Here is an 18,271-nt window from a genome sequence, read left to right on the forward strand (position 1 = left end):
ACATGGATGGAGCTGGAAGGGATCATGCTCAGTGAAATAAGCCAGAAAGAAAAAGAAAAATACCGGATGGTCTCACTCATAGCAGGGATTTAGAAAACCTAAATAAGGGGCCAGGAAAAAGACTAATATGATAAAGTAAAAATCAAAATCAACAAGCAACTATAAACCAGAGACACATTATGGTGGTGGCGGGGAGAAGGGTGTAGGATCAAAACAAGGGGGGGTAGGAATCATATGGGGACTATAACTAAGATGAAAATGCACACATTGTGCAAAAATGAAAAATGATGTAAAAATATATAAAATTAAAAAAATAAATGTTTAAAAAGAGAAAAAGAAAGCTAAAGTCATAATATTTCCATCAAACTTTTCTTCTAGTCATAAGTCAAAGAAACAAAAGGAATATGTTTTCTTTTTATTTGAAGCATAGCACTATTATGAAGCCTTGTTAGGATGCATACAATTTGTTTAAATATGTCCTCTTAGTTAATATGGTTACCAGGACTAGATGTAATCAAGATTGAGTAACTTACTGGTATAGCACAAATCCCATTGGAAAAACAATACTCAAGAGTTACATTTACATAATTTTAAATAGCGTAATTGAAATAAACTATGAAAAGAACTCTAGTTTCTCCCTCAAGTAACTCTTCACAGTAGACTTTGTCCTTAGATGGAATTTAGCAGGTATTAGACAAACCTGGGTGAGTATAGTAAAGCAGTATTATCCTCCTCCAGACATTAGTTCCAGAGCACTTATAGCTGTTTACAATGAGGAGAGAAAAAGATATTTACATAAACTCTAAGCTATAGTTGACAATTTATCTAACAGAACCGAGTTTAAAATACTTATTTCTTAATTTCTAGTTCTGTACTCAAACCACTAGAGAGTTGATCCTTCACCAAAGTTTTCACAAACAGAACTGGCTCATGGGTGCAGGAAGATAAAGCTGACATAAGTGCTCATTAGAATATTTATGGTAAAAGTCAAATGTACATTGGAGGAGTTAAAATAAATAAAAGCCTAACCCCCATACTATACAAGGGCAATAAACAGAGAATAAAGGATTTGGGAAGAAGAAAGAAACTAAGACCTCTGAGAAAAGTCTAAGAAATGATAGAATGACAAGTGAAAGCTCAGGATAATTAGAGAATGTTCATTAAAAATGAAAAATTTCTTTTCTGATATGGTATTTGTACCTGTAGACTTTTACATTTTCTTTTTTGTGGAATCATCATCATTTTTTTAAAAGGCAAAATGCTACACAAATATTCACCAACTTTCTTCTTAGCAGAAGACTGATCCAGGAGAGCGGAGATGCTGGAGGGAGGATGCTACAGTTATAACTGTAGGTGGATACACCACAGGAAAGAAGCAGGATGAAGAAAAAGTAATGATATATAGACATTTCATGAAATTATACCATCAGAGACTTGGACATGAGCTTGCAGACTAAATCCTCAAAGTCGCATTTTACAGATGAACGAAAACAACAAAGTATTCAATATTTTCATCTGAACTATCTTAGGTTATATAGTTCTATGTTCTCTGTTGCCCTTTTAAATATGTAAAAAAAAACCTAGTACATCAGAAATCTGAAGTGTTTAAATAGTCATATAGTTGGGCAACATATTTGGCAGAATCACCAAACATTCAACAACTTTAAAATGTTTCTTTCAAACATATAACATTTATATTTTCTATTATTTTTCTCTGGGAAATTTTCCCATCTTTTCTAGTGAGGATAGTTTCACTTTGAAACAGTTTGTATCTTGCCCATTTTTAAATCTTGGTTACCAACAAGTCTGTGATAATTGTGTAATTTATTTCCTTCTCATTTTGAAGTTTTGGTGGGAAACTTTTTTTTTTTATTTTTTATTTTTTAAAGATTTTATTTATTTATTTATACAAGCACTGGGTACAGTCAGAAGAGCAAGAGGGTGAGAGAATTCACCAGAGCCAGAGTGGGAGCAGAACAGGCAGACTGACGATACACTGCTGAGGGAAGCAGCGGACAGCAGGAGAGATCTGCACGCCATGTGGGACCCTCGTCCGGCGGTTGGGGATCAAACTGGCACTGCAGGGGCTGCAGGCAGCTTCATAGCCCAGCGCTCAACTGTTGAGCCTCCATGGAGGCCCTGGTGGGAAACTTTAATTACAAAGATATGTGTGAGGAAGTTGGGGCAGTTTTTAGGAAGCTACAGATTAAGTAATCTTTATTAATAAAGCCATACGAATAGGGATTATCCTAAAGCTCATTATACATTGATTTATATATCTGCAATATTAATGGACTTAATTATCCATGAAAACAAAACAAAGTAATCAACTTTGTCATATATATTATGTATCAGTTATTATTACATATTTTCATTACATAACAATACAGATTATATATCATAAGCATTTGTTGAAATTAATTATAATGAAGAAATATTGTAGATTTTTCATCTTCTCTTTTCCTGATCATTTTTAAGTTTAAAATCTTATGTATTTGAATATTATATTAAAATACAAACTTTGAAAATTCAGCACTTTTTAATGTGTTTCAATCAGTTTTTTACAAAATTTAATGGCATTTTTCTAGAAACATCAATCAAGAGAAAGGTAATAGCTATATTACCTTTATCTATATTCCACCTATAGAGGTGGAAAGATTTTTCATACAAAACCCACTTGCCACTTTATTGGAGTCCTGGGCTAAAGAAAAATATTAAATCCTAACTTAGCTGTCCCTCAAATGATCAAACCCAAGACAAAACTTTCATTCTCCCAAAGGGTAACATATCCCAAGAACCAAAAACAAATAAACAAAAAGATCTAGTAGGAGGGAATATGCTCGTTTGCTGCTAACTTCAATGCTGGGCTGTCACTGAGCTAAAGAAGAAAAATGGGGGCCTCCCCAGTGGTGCAGCGGGTTGAGCACAGCCCTTTGAGGCTGTCTGCAGCCTCTGTGGCAAGGCTGTCCGCACCCTCTGTGGTGGGGGTTTGATTCCCAGCGGGCCAGGGAAATACCCACATGGCATGGCAGACCTCTCCGGTCTCGCCTGCTGCTCCCCTCAGCAGTGTTTTTGGTCCGTCTGCCTGTTCTACTCCCTGCTCTGTCTCTGGTGGATTCTCTTACCCTTCTGAGCCTCTGGCCTGTACCCCAATTCTTGTATAAATAAATAAATCTTAAAAAAAATGGGCAACTCAGTGCAAGAAAGGGGGCAACCATTCAATTAATCCACATGATTCGATATTGTATCACTAATTACAATAAATCTGAAAATTAAACAGTTTCCTTTTGGTGAGATGACCATGTGGCTAAAGGACAAAGATTGTCCTAAAAATTGTCTTTTTGTATTGTTTTTAACTTAGCAACAAACTTTTTTGATAATAGGGCTTATGTTCACAATGACAGTGAAAAATTGTAAAAGTCACTTTGAAAAACTCTAGTTTCTATTTCTGGATTTATGATAGAAGTATGAGGTAGGAGCAGAGATGTGAGGGAGAAATATGTTTTAGCCCATCAGTTATATCATGACTGGTAGGCCTAATGACAAACAATGGAGCAGATCATTTAGAATTTTTTTGTAGTAAATAAATCCAATTCTATACAAATTAGATTTTTTGCTGAGTGCCTGAATTTCCAAAGGCTGCATCTTTTTTGCATATCTGGAGTCTAAGAGAAAGTCACAGGTAAATAGGCAAAGGGGAAGTGGCAAGACTCATTTGCATGTGTAGACGGATTCATATCTATATATGTGGAGGTTATTTATGCCTCTAACTTCTGTACAGTACTGTTTTTAAGAATTTATCAGGTAGTACATGAAAAAGTATTATTGATTCAGTAGATGGCAGTCTTCCCACTAAGCCAATAAAAGTCATTGTGGAAATCACATTCTGAGAGAAAGAAAAACTGTTTTTTGAAGTTAAAATACAGCTTTTCTGACTGTCATAAAGACTATATTTAGTTAAAATAATTCAGTCTGTTAATGTTAAACATTTTAATTATTCCTAAACTATTCTTAAAATTATTAGAACAGGAATGATAAAAAAAAAAATGACAAGATCCATCCTCTCCTCCCATGCTAGGTGAGAAAGGAAATTGATGAATTTAGGTGTCTGCACACTAAACTCAAAGTATTACCATCTTTCTAACTTTACATTCTTCCACCAGACAAAGAAACACAAGCAAACAACTTTTCCCTTTATGTTGTGATGGCTTATCAGAGTTTTGGAGATAGATAAGATGGAAAATTTTGGTAGACTGTCTGGACAGTGATTCTTTGTTTTGCCACTTACCCTACAAACCTGGGCAAGTTACTTAAACCGAAGTCCTTCCTCTGCAAAAGCAGAGGTAATAAAACCATCACAGGTTGCTGGCAGGATAAAGTAGAATTGTGATAGATAGTCAGTAGGAATTTGTTTTATTTCCCTTAATTTCTTCTTCCTAAAAATAATACTGGGGAGATACATGTGGATCTATTAAAAATGTAGGTATTTGATTAAAGTGAATTAAAATTATTTTTATTCTGATAAAGTTAAGGTTTTTCTTATAGAAACTGGCATTAGTTTTTAAGGAATAAGGGCTCAGGAATTCAAAATCGGGAATCTCATCACTATTTAAAATTATATCTTTTATCTTATTTCTTATTTATGGCATATTGATCATTCATTATGTTTTGCACGATGTGGAAGCTGTACATCAGAGTTAATCTGACATGTAAATGCTATTTCACTTCTATTAGGACTGTGTTATCCAATACTTAGTATCAGAAAACAGAAAAAGTAAAATTAGACTTACTCAATGTGAATACTAAACAATACTTCTAAGTTTAACTGTTCTCTTACGATGATGCCTTGTCCATCCAAGTCCAGAGCAAGGATTTATTATTTGTACTCTTGTAAATTAGAGTTATTATAAAGCAACAGAATCCTACTGTTCCTAGGTCTACTAACATGCTTCAGAATACCATTATTATTGAATATCAAATTGATTTCTGATTACATATGAAGGGTGTAATAAATTAATAATAAATTAAAAATAATTTAAAAATGCTTTGCTCAAAGAAATGTCACAGACTACTCCATTTCATCGGTCTCTCCAGTTGCCTACCCTTGATGTCTCAATTCAGCAGTGCACACGAACTTTACTGGAATAACAACCCTAAGAAGCTGATGTTTTTGAAGTTCTGATGTGTCATACCTGAGGTAGAAAGCACCCATCGACATGCTGAAGAACAATTCCTTTGCTGTCTAGATAATTTGGATAGTTAGGGAAGACAGATTAAGCTCTGCTACTCTGAAAGTAAAGCACTTGTTATGGCCAGTCTCAACTTGAAGGACTGGGGGAGGAATTGTTTTTTTCCTGCTGCTGCGGCTGCTGTTGTAGCCAAGTGAGCGCCCGGCAGGGGCTGCCTGCCACCGGCTCCTGCAGCAGAAGCACAGCAGCCTGCTCCGCAGCCAGGACCTCCAACATGCCTGTATTGTCGGTGAGCGAGCGGGCTGCTTTAAGGAATGTTGCCATGAGTTTTTGTTTGGGGGTTTTGTTTTGTTTTGCTTTGTCAAGGTAAAGTAGGTAAGAGTCCTTGCCACCAATACATTTTTTTGAAATTTCATTCTTTAAAAGCTTTTCATGTCACTTTTCTTCCTCCTTCAGCACACTGCTTTCAAATGAAATAGAATATATTTTAAAAGGGATAAAAAGGTGGGACTAGGGGAATCTGGAATACAGATCTGAGAGAACAATATTCCTCCATGTGCTTACCAAAAGCCAGGACAGGGGGGAAACAGTGTAAACAAAGAGGGGGATAAATGAGGTAAATGAAGCAGGCTGAGGAAGTGCTTCCCCTATTGTTGACATCTTTTTAATTCACTGTAGCAAATGTATGCCCCCACCCCATTCCATTGCTAATCGAAATAGGTACACTTCAAATGTAGTGTTGGTTAACAATATTCAAGTTAAGGGTCACTGTGAAGAATTGTGAATTTCCTGAATGTGAGGATGATGTCTCTCATTTTTCTCTGACTTCTGCACCCTATGCAGAATGCCTCACACACACGCATTCCAAAAAGCATCTGCTGTTTTCTGATCACATATTTATCAGGGTTAAAATAATTTCAGGGTAGAGACTGCTAATGTAAAGAATCACTGTTCTTTATCTGTAATATAAGTTGCTTAAGTCTTACAAACACCTTACTGACCCCAGCTATAACTGCAGCAATTTTTATTCACTTATTTCTAAAAATCATTACAGTGTAGAGTAACTAGCCTGTGTAAATCTTATCTCCACTTAAAGAGAATTTATCACAGCTTTTAAGTCATTCAAACATAAGGGGGCATCTTTCCAGCAGTTAGGGCTATTGGCAAATAGATCCAAAATCACAGTGTTTTGGCCAAATATTGGCAAAATATGTAATTCTATGCAAATCTTAATCTCCTGATAATAAACAGAGTTTGGTTGATGATATATTGATATATAGTATTTCTCAGCTCAAAGGTGGCTTCACTCACCTGACTGCTAATTCAGGTCAAGGCCTTCCCTTTCATAAACTGACTTTCTCATTGAACTATTATGAGCTGTAACAATGATTGATAACAGGACATGACTTAAACTTATACTCTTACACAAACACAGGAACAAAGAAACACACCTAAGTAAGCATAGGAGATAATTAGTGCCACAAAGGCACCTGGGAAGCCTCTGACCCAATCAAATGGATTTGGGATTAGTGGTGTGATCTTTTGCGCTTCCTGTCTCATCCAGGGATGTACACTGTTACTCTTCCCTCTTCGGGTTCTGAATTAGACTGTTCCTATAAAATGCCTGATGTTTTTATCTATTCAATTAATAAATTTTGGTTTTGGAAAATTAATTTACAAAATATGTACACACTTATTATTTCAGACACAAACTATTCTCAATAAAATGCCTAACTCATTGCCTCCAGAAATAATGCTGCGGACCTAGAGAATAAGCAAAAGGGTAGAATGTTGACGTCAGGATGTGGCAGTTCATACTCACTTTTCCCAAAGAAAATAAATTTGAACGGTATTAACTCTCTTATAGATTATCAAGAAGCTGTATTTTTTTTTAAATCTATAACTGCAGAGCACTTTCTAAAAAGGAAAACTATACCTAGTATTTCTGATGCTGGACATACAATTTTATGCATACTAATAACCTAGCATGAAAGTAAATGGAGAGCTTCTTCATCATGCTCTGAGAATTGGATGAATGAGAATCACACAACAAATGGCCAAAAACAGACAAGTGATCCACAGTTTTTGTCCAACTCTTACTTGTTTGCAGTTTTAAGATACGTTTAAAAGGACTGACTTGAACTTAGAATTCATTGCTCTCCTGACACTGTTAAAAATACATTTTTCTATCACTTCCCTATTTGCTTTGTCACCTTTTTAAAAGGAAAAGCTGAAGGTTAAAATTTTATATACTTTTATTACTAAGTTTTCAACACATGTGACATCTTATAAAACTTCTCACCATGCCCCACCTCTGTGAAATTTTTCCCAGTTCCAGATCAGTTTAGTTATTGCTATAGAGACATGACCGGCATTAGAGGGGATGAGAGTTCCCATTCCGGGTTCTTCCACATGCTGAATCTGGGTGGTGTTTATGACATATAGCAAGACAGTATTGAAATGAGCTCAAGATTTTAGCAGGCCACAGGCCTGTATGCTCCATTTTCATGAATTACTCAGGAAATTATCTCAAATTCTTTCCCATTGAAAGGTAACATTTATTATCACACTTTCTATGTGCTGACTTCTCCCAATTGCTACATTCCTTCCCCTCAAAATTCTTACCTATTTTATAAAATAAAAAGTTTCAGTTAAATAGTTTATGGATTGGACTCTTTTGGGAGGTTATTTAAAGTCTGAGCTAAATCAAGGAACCCGCTCCTAGCACTTCCAGGAGTATGGAGCCAAGTAATATACTACTTGCTGGCAGCACTCATTAGTTTTTATGAGATTTTCTTTCCATTTCTTCCTTACCCTGCTCACTCACTCTCCTTCACCAGGGTATATCATATTGTCCTTATTTTGGAGAATATTTGTTAGTGCAGTAACTATGTTGAATCTATTTGGAAACAAGTGAAACTGTATACTATTTTATGTTCCTATATGTTGACTAAATAAGTTAAAAGTTGTTCCTAAAATTGGAAACAAACAGACAAACATGAGTTTCCCAAAGGCAGGAAGTTGGGTGTCTCACTCATTTTATTTTCAGCTCAGAGCTTCACACCAGGAGTCATCATTAAATGAAGTTAATTGAATGAATGTTCTCCACGAGATATCAGGATGGTCTGTAATCATCCAGGGTAGCATGGCAGCCTCTTCAGATACAGATTCAGGATGCGAGAATGAACACTGCAGTGAAGCAGTTCTCTCCTATCATATTTGGCCAATGTCTTATCTTTGCACTGACTGAAAACATCATTTGATTTGAAGCTTCCTTTATATTGGACTTTGTTTTCCCTTCATGAAGTCCACTGGTGATAAAGTCAGTGTCAGAAGTTTGAACCCTGGCCCAACTGGTAACTGGCTTCGTGAAACCCAGTTTAGGTTCCTCAGGGACTCTGGCATATCAGCATCACCTCTGCTGGAAACTGAAGGGGCAAGCTGAGCTGTCTGAGCTGAGGGAGGGAGCAGTATTTGGCAAAAGTAGCAGCAACGCCCAGGAAATCCACATGATGGGCCAACTGGAAGCTTGCCCCAGGTGAACACTTTGCTACAACTTCCCCAAAGCCAGAGTCCTCGGCCCAGCACACTAAGTTCTCACCTTGGGCTGCACATAAAAAGTTATTTGAGGCGCTCTGAAGGAATATCCATGCCTGTGATCTCAGTCAGGCCATTTAACTAGGAACATCCCCTGACCTGTGTCCGTTTTTCAGGTTCTCTAGATGGTTTCTCATGTTCAGCGAGGGCTGGGTGCCAGACAAGTAGGGATGTCAGGATAGAAGAAAAACGGCACAATGGGTCCTTTTCCAGTGAGATTTCTGTGTGAACACAGATGTGATGACCCTCTCTGGGTTGCCTAGGATCTGGGAGAGAGGTGGTGTGCCCTGGTAAGGAGGAGCCGGCAAAGGGGCTGCAAACCAGCCTTGCAATGGCAACTTCACCAAATAGGAAACATTAGTTTTTAAACACAATTTTCAAGAAGGGTTAAAGTGTCAAACTTTAACTCATGCTAATATATGAAATGCTGAGACAATATTGCCCCTTCCTTTATTCTAGAAATAACCTGGTGAACCCTCCAGAGCCCACATCTGCTAGGTTGCAGGGGAAAAAAAGCTACTCTCAATACTTAGAAATTCCAAACATGTAAATTGTCTCTGAGATTGGACAAAGGGCTCAGTGTCTCAGACAATTTCCTGTATCCCTTCGGGGTTCCCCTCAGGTGATGACCAGGTGGGTGGACAAAGTGCTGCCCCACTGACTCCACTCGGTGCTCAGGTCTGCGTTTGCTGAGCTTGGGATCCACTTTCACTCACAGCTCATCTCCTTGTCCCTGAGACAGCTTCCCACTAGCTGGCCTGGCTGCCAATTGCTAGTCTCTGGCTCCCTGACTTATTGGCCCCCTTCTTTGGTCATCCCCAAGCCTATATGACCAACCCATTCTTCCCTCTTCCTGAATGGACTAGACCCACGTTGGCATGACCCTCCTCCTTTGATTGTTCCATGTGGGAAAATATGCCTGTTCCTCTCCTCGTTCAAACTATCTAACATGCCAATCTCATAGATGCCACAGAAGAGAGAACACAAGACAAATTATTTGACAGCCTCAGCTTCCTCTCTTCTCACTCTTCTTTTACAAACTCACCCAGTTCTGGAGAGGAGAAGGCTTTCTTCACTGCCTTGTAACACTCCTCCGGGGAAGAAGTGTTTGCCAGAAGTAGCAGCAATTTTTTTATGCTACACTTTTTCCCCTATAATATAGAAAATACTGGGTTTCTTTTTCCTGTGTGAGATAACACAAATCCTTATTGACTTTCAAAAGGATAGGGTAAATAAATTTATAAAATTATCCCTTTAATAACCTAGTTTTCAAAAGATATTGTGTTTAAGTCAAAGAAATTTTTCTTTGTTCATTTAATAATGACCATTCATCAAAAAGGTTCATAAATCAGTCTATCATGATTCTCATTCCAGTACCAAAAAGACACATTATTCTGGATTAAAACCAAATTAAGTTCAGATACTAATAAGCTTTGTTTAACAAATATTATTTTAATACAAAGATTTTTGATACTGGAACCAATTCCTTTCTGTGAGTCAAATCTCTTTGGCACTAGAAAGAAGCTGACTAACCATTCCCCAGAAATGTGGTTATAATAATTCTTGTGATGGTTTGTTGGAAAGAGCAGGTGAATTAAAAGGTAACTTTAAGCCTTGAGATTCAAATGATACACCTTTATAATTTACCTATTTTCATTATATCTTACATTTTTTGTAAAGATAATTCCAGGCCACTATTAGTTTAAAGGGGATTTTATTTTATTTTAAGATCTGGTGAGAAGGAGAGAGAATGTGCTGACAGAGGTTGCAAGTTAGACTTTGGGACCACAGAATAGGTAGGACTTAAAAATTGAATTTGATTTTCTTTCAATGGCCTCTATTTAACTCAGAGGTGAAAAACTTACATTCCTCCAGGTATGTATAAAAAGAAACCAACAAGTTCCCCTTTGGTGAAATGGTGGCTCATGCATAGTGGCAGCTCAGCTAGTAACCCACTCTGGTGGATGGTTATTAGGTCAGGATTGTATGCTTACAGCTTTTGGTGGAATGAAATACATTTCTTAAAACATAATATGCCTGTTAGTCATATCCAGGCTACAGGTTACCAGTTTTCAAACTATGATTTTAGACTTAATCCAGCAAATGGAATCTGTGCCTAAGTATTGAAGTACACAGGAATGTCTTTAAACCACTCCAGCCTAAAAATGTTGCTCAAATTTACCCAAATATCCAGGAAGATGAATCAGTCTCTTAGATTCTATCAGATATTTCCCTTTTTTGGAATTTGTAAAACAGAGTGATTTTCTAAATGCAGTCAAATACAAGGGGAATATAGGACTTCTATAGCAACTGTGCTCCGCAACTATAGTTCAAAAGTTCTGAGAGGTCAAACAAGGCTGACCCTACAGTTTCTCCCTGATGCTTTTAATAAAGGTCAATTCAGACTCAGGTACCCATGGTTGTCCCTGCACATGGATATCCTGCTGACCCCACAGCATATTTATAGGTGAGATTCCTGCAGCTAAACCTAATAACCATGACTCTTCACCATTACTGGATGGTGAAAATATGTAAGTAATTTAATTATGGTTTATAGCCCATTAAATGTAATATCCCATGCCTTATAAATTTGGTGGTATTCTTTTGGTAGTTAATGTTGCTGTTGGCCCAAGTGTATATTTTCCATGATATTTGTGCTAATTTCTCCAGCTAAAATGTGCTATCAGTTACCATGCACCACTACCAGATTTTGGCCACATTTGAATTACACGGGGAAGCCTTTCACTAGACTGACCTTGTAGTTAGTCCAAATGGGTCTTTCTTTGACCTCAACTTCATGAGCACTCAGAACCCAGAGATATCTCATTCTCCCAATGAGATCCATTAACTGAAAATTGGTCACTCCTAAAACTATTGTTTCTAGAATGAAAAACTTGGAATCAATGACTTATATGGTAACTGAGATGATAGTTTGTTCTGTTTTAGAATGTACTCCATACCAAGCAAGCATTCCATGGTTGCAACCATGATACGAATATTTAGAAATACATAGGAAACTTAACTCGAGTCAATCTATATTTCTTCCTAAGACTCTGATTGCCAAGAGGACAAATGTTTTCTCAATTCAATTAGAAACTGACTTTACAGAACATTAACTTCCTAAGAACTTCTAAAATTATTTCATGTAGTTCCAGTGGGTTTTGCTTTATACAACATAATTATTAAGTCAATGAGAAAGTTTATAGTTAATTTTTTAAAAATGATTGATTTTCATAGCCATCTCAAAAATGGCATAAGATCACTTAGATTAAGAAAGTTAAGGCATCTTCTAATTCCCTAAAATTATACATTTATTCTGATTTTTCTTTTAATTTTAATTTCCATATAGGTCATTCCGAACATATGGTTAAGGTTTCCTTTTGCCTAATTTCTCATTTTAAGAAAATTACACATATCCATGAATTATTTAGTTAAAAAATGATTAGAAAAAGTTGCTTTTGGATAAAAGCTACCTTTATAGAGATTTAAGTATCACATTTTTTAGATTAATCTAAAGCATAACTTGATTTGACCATCTTAGTGTGGTTAACTGGAAACACAATCTAACGGTCAGTCTGCGACTCTCTAGTCAAGATGATAACCCCCAAAATAGAAAAAATAAATGAATAAAAAACAGTCAATGTAAGCAAGATGTGAGAAATAAAAACACATAACAGAAATAATATGACTGTAGAGCCAGAAAAACAGGGATTAAAAAGCCTGAGTTTGGATTTAATTAGCTACATGTAGGCTTGGACAAAATAACTAAGTGACTTGCATCTCAATTTCCTCAACTCTGAAATGATTACTGTCTAGTATTGTTCTGAAATTTAAATCATGGAATCTATGTAAGATGCTAGCATAGTGCTTGACACATCATAGATTCTCAGTAAATGTTTATTAGTACTATTTTATTATTTATAGTTATGATATTGTAGCAATTATTACACTCATTATACCACCTACTCTAGTCAATGATATTTTGATAAAACAAAAATACAATACTTGTGTCTTATTAGTTGACATTTATTTAGGAAAAAATACATAAAGCAACACCTGATTTATTTGGAAAATCAATCTCAGCATTGGTTTATATTAGGGCAATGCTGTGGGAGATGCAGGCGAAGACAAAGGTAAGGTCTAGGGTTCATTTTAACCTTGCTTCTCTATTGAGAACAACCCACAATTTTGCTGGCTTTTTTTTTTTTTTTTTTGTGCATGTGATGTGGCTTCTCTTCCTCCAGTGATCACGCTGAGGTTAGCAAACAGCACTCAGATGTTAACAATTTGGGGTCACATTTGAACTGATGACTCAGGGGGCAAATGTTCTATATCTTACCAGTTCCTTTATTCAGCTCCTGAGTCACAACTTTATTTTCTTAGAGAAAGTTTGCCTCATGGGACCCATTTGAAATGAATAGGACATAAAGTTTCATATAGGAAATTCTAAATTAGCTAATATTGTCAGCAATTTTTTTCTGGTTGCCTAATCTTTGGTACAATTAGTTATTTTCAGAGAAATACTATTAAGCCAAAATATACTTAGCCCTAAAAGGAGACTTTACAGAATTCAGAATTCAGTTAGTCTTAGATTCCAAAGGCCTCTCAGGATCTTGCAGGATAAAAGTCATAACTATTTTGTAAATGTGTAGATGGAACAGACTAAGAATATCCAGTTGGTGGTCTACCAAATAGATCAGCTTTTACTGAATTTGAGAATTGACATAGATTAGCCCTAACTAGAACACAACAATAGAAGCTACACATTAGCAAAAGATGGGTTGAAGAAATGTATATGCTTTTCATTTACCAGTTGGTGCCTACTACATAGCAGGTATTGAGTTAGGTGCTCAATTAGTTAATTTTCAGGACAGCCACGAAAGTGGGGATTATTGTTGCCAGATTGGTGAGATTCAAATATTGGCACTGTCAAATATGCAGCAGACACCTAATGAATAATAATACATGTGCAGTGGGGCCAACAGAAAACACTCCTTCCCTTGAAATTCCCTTCTCAGAAAAATTATATAAGGTTTTTTTTTTTTTTTAGGATAGTTACTCTTGTAATAAGCGCAAAAGTTTAGACTTTATTAATGTGAGTTTCTTTTTCCCAACCAAGTACTTTACTTTCTCATTATTGACCTGAGATCTCCACTTATTAGGAAGATTGGAGGAGGAGAGGCAGACAGAATTGCTTTGGGCAATGCAAAGAAAAGAACTACTTAGTCCTCTCCTGAACTTTAAGATATGCCCTGCCTGGGAGTATGTGGAGAAAGATATTCTCCCTATACCCTCATACCCCTGGACATGTTGAGCTCATAGAAAATAAGTCTGCCCTGGGTCCCTTTTGTTTGGGTATGAGTGTGATATTCCTGGACTTTTCTTCATTGATTTTCAACTAGGAGAAATATTGCCCCCAAGGGACATCAATATCTAGAGGCATTTTAGTTACCTCCTTGGGTGAGTAGTGACACTGGCAACCACTTGGCAGAGTCCAATTATGGCCCATAAATGCTCTATAACAAAGAACATCCAGCCCAAAGTGCCATTAGTGTTGACACTGAGAAACCTTTCCAAATGCATCAATCTCCATTCCAAAGTCAAGTTGACTTGGGTTTTTGTCATTGCCATGAAGTGTCCTGACTACTCCTGAGTAGACCAAGAACTTGATTCTTACTTCCTCTCAGCTCCAATAAAGAGCTGAGGAGAATGAGCTGCTTTTCCAGGAGGTTCACAGCTGTGCTAAGTAGCAATTCTTCAGATGGATGTTACCCAGGAATCCTCAGAGAGAAATAGAAACCTAGCTGTTGTAATTATATTCTGACCTTCTTAGAATTGACTAACGATAGTCTGTAAAGAATATCATACATTACAAATCATCAAGGTCTTATTTAAAGATGTTCACAGGGTGAACATGCTGTTGTAGAGCTTGTACAACATACAAAGGTGCACTGCCAGGCACCCCGCTTTCTAACTTGATCACTCAGGGAATTACCTTTTCTGATTTGCATAAAGGCATCTTAGGAGTCAGCAACAACTCTGTGTTCAGATGCATAATTCTGAATGAAGCAGAAAATGGTTCTGTTCTGAGGTCATAATAAGGCTATTGCTCTTAACCTGTTTCAAATGAACTTCTTCGAAAAAGGTTTGCTCCATTTTGAATGGTAAGAGCTGCTGCTGCAGAGATTAACAAATGAGTGTGTGTCTCAATTGTCATGTGGGAACATGTACAATATGTTGCTCAGAACAACTGATGACTTTGGGATCTTTTTCCATAGCACTCAAAATGCAAATTTTCTTCTGTTTTCTGTTAATATAATAAATAAGAGCTCTCATGTAGGAATGTATTTTATGCAAAAAGACTGTCAGTTTCCCAGCAGGGAAGTTTTGAGGTTCTTTTCCTTGATATGTCATAAAATTGACATAACTTTATAAGATGAAAAGATCACTAGGTCAAACAAAGCATGTTGGATCAGATCAGGTCTGTGTCAGGCAATCTATTTGAGCAATATATTTAGTAGCTAGAGATAAATGAATGTCAAAGAATGTGCAGTTTCTCCCATAATTCTATAGATGTTTCATATTTAAAAGTACTTACAGACTTACAGACTTATAACAATCTATAGTTTATAGGTGGAAAATACCTAGTTACAACACGCTGCTGGTTTAACAAAGTTTAGGGTGTAAAGTTGGTACTACATCCTTATTGATTTCAAAATATTGACTCAATTTTGTCAAATTTAAAAAGCATGCCAAATACCCAAAATAACTGTCTAATAGGATCAATATATTGTGAGAAAATAGTATTTAAAGTGTTTAGAACATTCTTTAAACCAAGAAGTTTAGATTTATTTTCCTTTGTATCAGAGAGATATTCCCCCCCCCCCCAAATCATGATTGTAATTAAATTAAGGGCAAAATTCTAACTACATGCTCTAGTCAGGATGGACTAGATTGTGTTACATCTACAAGATAACTACAGGATCTCACTGGCTACAACCAGATGGGCCTATCTGTCCATTTATCTGTCTATCTAGGTTTTTGCTTTTATGATGCCCAGTGAAAGTTGGTGTGAAGTACAGGAGACCAGGCTGACCAAAGCTTTGCCATTTTGGAGCTAGACACCATAACACATGCGCTCAGAGTTTGCTCTGACAAGGAAAGAGAGAACCAAGGATCCTCAAATGACTTTTTTGGCTAGACCTCAGAAGTGGCATATACAAATTCCACCCACTTGGTCATATAGTCTCAATTTCAGGGAGCATAGGAAATGTGGTCTTTCCCTGCACTCAGGAAGGGAAAGTATATGACCACCTGCTTCACAGGCAGACTGAAAAAAAAAAAAATACAGATTTTACAGATGTATCAGTCCAGGTTTATACCCATTGGCATGTACTAACCAAAACATCTCAAAGGCTTAATTTTCTCACATAAATTATTAGATCTTTTTATATTTTAATCATTTCTATGGTCTTCATCCTGATCATACTTTATCTTCGTCTTCAAGTTTGATACTTAATTCTTTAATATTTTATTGCAATCATTAAATTATTACTGATGATAATTAAGCTCAAAACTTTCCATTCATTTCCATCTAGGTTCTAAGCATCTCTGCAAGGAAAGCTAATATGCAAGCAATGAGAGCACAATGAAGGAATAACTTATCTATAACACTCAATTGAATCAACTCAAGAGTTGATGGTCTAGCTAGAAGAGATGGAAACTGAAGTTTTCCTTTCACCCTCACTAGTTATATAGGTCAGATTGTGTACAGATACAACACACTGTATTTGACAAAATAATTATTTTTTCTAATAGCAAATACCATATATATGAATGATAAGCATCCCTACTTATAAGCACATCTTATAAGATGCTTAATATTTGTGATAACATGTGCATAGAAGATCCTCAAATGATGTCTCATTTGATGTTGCTTTTTTTTGCCAGGAAAAATTCTCTGGGAAATTTGAACAAGATGACAATATTTGAGGACACCATTTCATTTAAAGACACAGTTTCTGGGGCCTCCCTGGTGGTGCAAAGGTTTAAGCACCGCACTATGAAGCAATCCACAGCCACTGCAGCATGAGTTCGATCCCCGGCTGGCCAGGGAGAAACCCACATGGCGAGAGAGACCTCTCCTCTCCTGTCTCACCCGCTGCTCCCCTCAGCAGTGTATTTCAATCAGTCTGCCTGCTCTGTTCCCCACTCTGTCTGGTGAATCCTGTCACCCCCTGCTTCTCTGGCCTCTACCCCAGCTCTTATATGCATAAATAAATAAATCTTTAAAAAAAATAGACACAGTTTCCAAGAACCTATCAATAATGCTAAGTGTGGACTTAACTACATATATGATGCCAAAAGAATAATAATAATATGTATATATATATGTGTGTATGCATATGATTATCATATTCAATTGTGCATATGTATACATGTGTACACACCAACATAAATATGTATGAACTTACACATAAATGTGTACAATATCTAAAAGTAGTTAGATTGAATTACATAGTGGTTAAATTCCCTCCATTTCTAAGATTCTATAAAAATGTTTATTCTATGACATTGGTTATCCATTTTTTTCCTGCCTCTGCAGTAATGCAAAACACTATTTTGCAACACTTGCAATGAACCTTAACAGAAGTTACAGTTCTATTTTAAAATGTCCAGGAAATGATGACAGCATATAATATTTAAAAGATAGGAGTGACCCCAGATTTTGTAGCTATTTTGACATCACATGAAAAAAGTTGATATAGAAACATACTTACTAATGCTGCTCACAAACACTGAGTAGTTTGCTCAATGTCCACTTCACTATTCTAAGGATTGTGTGGTTGTGCCTATGTGGTGGGAGAGGGTCACATGACTAGGAGCCCTAAACTATAAGAAGGAGCAGTGCGTGTCACCCTGAACCAGAACCCTTCCTGGGAGCTAATGGCCTGCAAAACCCTCCTTTCCCTTTAACACACTCAGGTTTCAGTTGGTATCACTCTGGCTTTTAAGTTAGTACAAGCAATCTCAGTGGACATGTAATTTGAGGGACAAATAAGACATTTCATTTTAAATCACTGAAATTTTGGGGGCGAGTTGTTTTTGCAGCCTAACCAGCTTATCCTGTAATTATACAGAGCCTTATATCTGTCTTGCCCCTCACTAGACCACCAAGCCTTGCTCTATCATTGATCTTAGTTTCACTTATGATTCTAGGACTAGGGCAAGATTTAGAGGGAGAGTGGAGACCAAAATAAGATGGGAGTGCAGTCTGAGTAGGAAAGCTTATTTTCTACATTATTTGACATTTTTAAAGGCTAATGCATTGTATGTGTCTGTGTACAGAACTGGGATATAGGCCAGAGGTGTGGGGGGTGAGAGGATTCACCAGAGACAGAGTGGAGAGCAGAACAGGCAGACTGATGAAATACACTGCTGAGGGGAGCAGCAGGCAAGATAGGAGAGGTCTGCTGCGCCATGTG

This window comes from Talpa europaea (assembly GCF_964194135.1).
Source record: "Talpa europaea genome assembly, chromosome: 1".
In the NCBI taxonomy this organism is placed as follows: domain Eukaryota; kingdom Metazoa; phylum Chordata; class Mammalia; order Eulipotyphla; family Talpidae; genus Talpa; species Talpa europaea.